Source organism: Salvelinus sp. IW2-2015, unplaced genomic scaffold (assembly GCF_002910315.2).
Source record: "Salvelinus sp. IW2-2015 unplaced genomic scaffold, ASM291031v2 Un_scaffold2686, whole genome shotgun sequence".
Lineage (NCBI taxonomy): Eukaryota > Metazoa > Chordata > Actinopteri > Salmoniformes > Salmonidae > Salvelinus > Salvelinus sp. IW2-2015.
The window spans coordinates 133,921-139,920 of record NW_019943992.1 but is presented as its reverse complement, the minus strand read 5'-3'; the positions used below and the strand labels follow the sequence as shown (position 1 = coordinate 139,920).

At 46.9% G+C, this 6,000-nt stretch overlaps 1 non-coding gene across 1 annotated transcript; it reads left to right on the top strand.

The window, feature by feature from the left end:
- Window positions 1-375: 375 nt before the first annotated feature.
- Window positions 376-4,861, top strand: LOC112074569 (nuclear receptor subfamily 4, group A, member 3). Its single transcript, XR_011477026.1, has 2 exons — window positions 376-898; window positions 3,085-4,861. It is a non-coding gene; the product is annotated as a nuclear receptor subfamily 4, group A, member 3 (transcript).
- Window positions 4,862-6,000: the final 1,139 nt, after the last annotated feature.

Below are 6,000 nucleotides of genomic sequence, written 5' to 3'. Positions count from 1 at the left end.
AGATCTGTGTTCCACTGTGTACCACAGCCTAACCCCTGCTCCCCCTCCACACACACACACACACACACAACACACACACACACCACACACAACACACACACACACCACACAACACACACCACACACACACACACACACACACACACACCACACACACACACAAACACATCATGCACACACACACACACACAGCCTCTGCTCTAACCCTTCACCTTCCCCCACCGCTGCACAGAAAACGAGGATGTTTTAAAACGTTCTAATTGGAAAACACAACTTTAATCAGCTGCATGCCTGCGTTTGATGTGTGTGTGTGTGTGTGTGTGTGTGTGTGTGTGTGTGTGTGTGTGTGTGTGTGTATGTGCTGCCACTGTTTCTCATTTGTAGTTATTGTAATTGTTTCCTTGCTCAGTGTTTTAGACCGGGGCACTGAAAGCCAATAGGAAAGCTCCTAAGAGACGTATGATTCCCACCACACACTCAGGGCACAGAGATCAACACACTGTGTGTTAAATATTTATACTACACTGTCTACTAATACTCTCTCCTCGCTCTCCTCTCTCTCTCTCTCCTCCTTTCTCTCTCCTCTATCTCATCTCTCTCCTCTTTCTCTCTCTCCTCTTTCTCTCTCCTCTCTCCTCTCTCTCTACTCCCTCGCTTTTCTCTTTCACTCTCTCTTCTCTATATCTCCTTTCTCTCTTTCTCCTCTCTCTTTCTGTCAGGTCTTTGTTGTCGGAGGATAAGCTGGTGTTCTGTAATGGCCTGGTGCTGAGCAGGTTCCAGTGTCTGAGAGGTTTTGGAGAGTGGCTGGACTCCATCAGAGACTTCTCCTCTCATCTACAGAGTCTCAACCTGGACACATCCGCCTTCTCCTGCCTGGCTGCCCTGGTGCTGCTCACAGGTAACACACCCACCCATGCGCACACACAAACACACACACATACATACACACACAGGTAATACACACCCAATCCTTTGTTTGTAGGCTTTAGGTTAAGCCTTGTCACTCAGTGTTGTCACGGCAATCAGGTTAAATTCACAGACGTCTCACACACTTTTTGTAGTGTAACATTTTTGGGCCATTAAAAATGATATTTTCCCTAGCCCCTAACCCTTACCCTAACCCTTAACCTAACCCTTAACCTAACCCTTAACCTAACCCTAACCTTAACCCCAAAACCGTAAACCTAACCCTTAAACTTAAAATAGCATTTGGATAAATTCAGGACCTGAAAATCCCTGACTTTTCAAAAAAGTCATTGTTTTCCTACCTTCTCAGGACATACAGGTGAAATGTTACGACATTGGAGTCCTGATAATGTAAGAAAACAAGTACACACACACACAAACACCCTAACACCCTAACACACACAAACGCCCTAACACCCTAACACATACACACACCCTAACACACACATTAGCACACACACACTTAAACACACCTCGGTCCGGAAGGTACACCTGATCTCCGGCAGCACCTGCTGCACCTGTCTGACACCTGGTCTCTTAATCAGAGCATGAGTGTGAACCACGTAGGAGCATCACTGATTCCTTCGTGTGTGTGTGTGTGTGTGTGTGTGTGTGTGTGTGTGTGTGTGTGTGTGTGTGTGCGTGCGTGCGTGCGTGCGTGCGTGCGTGCGTGCGTGCGTGCGTGCGTGCGTGCGTGCGCAAAGAGCTGAGAGCAGACAGGGGAGAGCAGAGGGTCATTCAACAAAGAGAAACATTTTATCTCACTCTTTTATTTACCCTCGTTGAACTTTTTTTGGCCTAACATGTTACTCAGCAGGTAGCCTAGTGGTTAGAGCGTTGGACTAGTAACCGAAAGGTTGTTAGATCAAATCCCTGAGCTGACAAGGTAAAAATCTGTCGTTCTGCCCCTGAACAAGGCAGTTAATCCACTGTTCTTAGGCCGTCATTGTAAATAAGAATTTGTTCTTAACTGACTTGCCTGGTTAAATAAAGGTTCAATTAAAAGAAATACTCTGAGATTTCAAATTCTACTACACCCCTTTCCCCCAAACACAGTCCCACCCCTGTCCACCACCCTCTCCTARCCTCTCTGGGGGAGCACTTAACTCTGTGCCGGATCGACCGGGTCACTGTGGAGCTCGGCTCTGGAATGGTGTCCGCACGGCTCTCAGTGGCACTCTACCACCTCCACACAGCACACGGGACACTGCTACTGTAGAGCTGCTASAACCATCGACCGCGGCAGAGTGGCCTCTGCAGAAAGACAGCCATCGATCCCTCCCTCCCCAGGAACTCAGTTAGAGAGAGAGAAAGAATGGATTCAGAGAAGAATGAGAGGGTATAGAGGTGAGGGAGAGAGCATGAGGTCTGAAAGCTGTCTCTCTCAGTGAGAGGTGAAAAGGACCTCGGGAGTGACTGCAGCACCAAACACACAGCGCACAAAAGAGTCCAACAACACAGACAGTAGACGTCTCACACTGAGGCTAGCATTACAACTTTCTACACACACGTACACACACTCTTTCTGATACATACTGACTCTAACTACGTGTGTGTGTGCGACTGTCTGGACACCCTGTTCTCTACAGAATGAGTTAGTGTCACATTAAGGCTGGTCGGGGTGCCAGTAGGGTTGCTAAGGGCAGTGAGTGTGTGTGTGTCTAATCTCATTTGGCTGCTCACAGGAGCGAATAATCTGCTAATTGTTGAGCACTGGCTACTTGTGTTGATGTCAACCTCTTAGAGCAGGCGAGTGTGTTMATGTGAGAGTGCTTTCTTGAGTGTGTGTGTGTGTGTGTTTATATGTAAATGGTCACAGGGCTCGGGTGGGGGGGTATGTTAGGTTAGTGTGTGTATTGATCTGCAGTGAGAGACAGACAGGGTGTGTATGTCTGGGATGTTTAGAGCCTGTTTAAGGTTTAAGGCTGCGGTAACATAATAACAACAAGATCCACAGGAACTAATGAGATGGAATTGAATGGAAAACAAGATGGAGTTTGTGCTTGGAGCTGGTAGCGCTCTGAGCAAGTCGAGGAGCACTGTGTGTATGTGTGTCCTGTATCTCTCTTTGTGTATCTGTTTAGTGTGTAACCCGTCTTTTCCCCTCCGTCTCCACAGAGCAGGTCCCAGGACTGAAGGACAGTAAGCGCGTTGAGGAGCTGCAGAACAAGGTGGTCTGTTGCCTTAGAGACCACCTGGGCTTTGGCCCCTCCTCCTCCTCCAAGGCCACGCCCCCTCTAAGTCGTGTGCTGGGTGTTAGGGCGGAGCTCCGCTCCCAGAGGACCCAGGGTCTGCAGAGGATCTTCTACCTGAAGCTGGAGGACCTGGTCCCACCCCCACCTCTGATTGACAGGTTCCTAGACACTCTGCCCTACTGATGCTGCCTGGGCTGATTATGCCCACACATACGTGTCACATCCTGTTTAAGACACCCCCCCCCCCAGAGCACCATGGAGCCACGCTCAGAGGAGCGAGACTCACTGAGCTACGCTGAGAGACAGCCAATCAAATTGCTTTTCACTCATTAAGGACAACCAATCAAAAAATGCTTTTCACGCCATAAAGACAATTATTCATATGCTTACCACTTTCTATCTGGACCGTTTTTCTCGTGTGATGGGAGGTTTTGAAAGGATGACAAAAAAATGAAAGTGACATTTCTCTGTCCTGTTTTAGTCTGGTTATGCCTGAAGGAGGAAAATAAGACCCAGGTCTTTGTTCTGGACTGGTTTGGCCTGCTTCAGTCTGGTTCGGTTCAGTCTGAAGTTCATAGCAGTCTGTCCTAGGGGAGGGGAATGCAGTCTGTGTGAGTAACTGTGTGACGCTCTGATGATGTCCCAGGGAAACTGCGAAATTGGAGGAAGGAGACATTTAAATTAAAAAAGGTATCGTCAGTCAAGATGACGTACAGCGTGAGTGACCCAGCAATCTGTCTGTGTGTGTGTGAGAGCTTAGTCACACAACAGAGTCTCCACCAGAAGGCATTAAATCAGAAGATCTATATAAAACACGCAACACACACAGTGAAGTGACTGCTGTTTGGCTCTGTTGTCCAAGTGCAATTTCTTTAGTGCTATCTTTTTTTTAAAGCAACAGCTAGAGATGGAAAGGTTTCATTTCAAACTCTAAATTATTGTAATACTAAGACTGGCCATGTACTGTCAGTCTGTCAGTAGCTCCGGGAGAAAGAGAGATTGGTGAGGAGGTACTGAGCACTAACCATTGATGACTCAGTCTCTCAGAATTGAACTGGCTGTAGTAGATTTAAGAATGAACTCTTAGGATTATTGGAGGAAAGAACGCAAGCAGCACTTACACCCTCAGAGGGTGACAAGCACAGACACACACCCACCCTGCTCCCCGAGAGAGGGAGCGAAGAGGCAGAGAGGAGGAGAACAGGAGAGGAGGAAAGGGGGGCTGGGAGTAGAAGGGTGCTCGATGGATGACTGTAAGGGGCCTGGGAGAGGTTGAAACATTCCGCAGTCATGCTCTTTTTATATGTTTGTAATATGGAGGCTGTGAGAGATTGGAGGACAATGTTACTGTCTATGTGTTTCCGTGTAGGAGTACAGGAGCATATGCATGGTGTGTTATAAGCTGTTATAAGCTCTTATGAAGCTGTTATGACAGCCTGGCCTGGTTTGTGTGTCAGACTGCGCCTGTGTGTGTGTGGTCCCCCCCACCCGGCCACCCGGCCATCCACCATTACACATCACAGACTCACTCACAGGCATCCGTTTTGAAAGAAGGAAAAAATAAAATTCTATAGATATATAAATATATATATATACAAAACTAATATTTTGAAGTGTTTTTAGCTTTTTCAAATATTGTGGTACAAGTTGTGCATTGTTTTTTTGAAGAAGAGAAATTAAAAGAAGTTAAAAGAAGTCTATTTCCCTCTGACTGGAGTTTTTGTTCATCACTTTGACATCATGAAGTAGACCTGGTTATTCTGACTGCCTGGTTATTCTGACTGCCTGGTTATTCTGACTGCCTGGTTATTCTGACTGACTGGTTATTCTGACTGCCCGGTTATTTTTGACTGCCTGGTTATTCTGACTGACTGGTTATTCTGACTGCCTGGTTATTCTGACTGCCTGGTTATTCTGACTGACTGGTTATTCTGACTGCCTAGTTATTCTGACTGATTGGTTATTCTGACTGACTGGTTATTCTGACTGACTGAGTCTACTGTTTCTATCATCATTATCATCATCATCATCATCATCATCATCATCATCATCATCATCATCATCATCATCATCATCATCATCATCATCTTCTTCACTCACGGTACCATGAATTAATGTTATTTCAGGACAATGAGGGAAACCAGAGGATTCACTGCAAGGAATTGATCCTGCACACATTTCTAAATAAATGAAATAAAAATCACTGAATAAGTGTGATATGTGGAATGAAGTGTGTGTGTGTGTGTGTGTCTGAGTGTCTGAACACGTGTGTGTGTGTGTGTGTGTGTGTGTGTCTGAGCGTGTGTGTGTGTGTCTGAACGTGTGTGTCTGAGCGTGTGTGTGTGTGTGGTGACGGTTGGTTCCTCTTGACAGGTAAGGGGGATCTCCTCTCCCGAGGGACCCTTCGGGCTCTCACACGGAGGAGAGGAGAATTAGTAGGGAAATGGAGGGATTGAGGAGGAGGGATGGAGGAGGATGGAGGGTTCATGTAAGCGTGAGGACCAGATCAGCCTCCACCCTCGCTAAACATGATCGATCGCCATGGTGACATTTCACAGCACACCGTCTATACTGTCACTGCCATCACTCGCGCACATGCACACACACCCCTGTCATACTGCACTATTGATCGAACACACAGAATGCAGGTGCACTGCCAACAACACACACTCACTCACAAATACGCACACAACACACACACACACACACACACACACACACACACACCACACACACACACACACACACACACCACACACACACACACACACACACACACACACACACACACACACACACACACACCAACACACACACACTCATCCAGGTGTTAACTGTT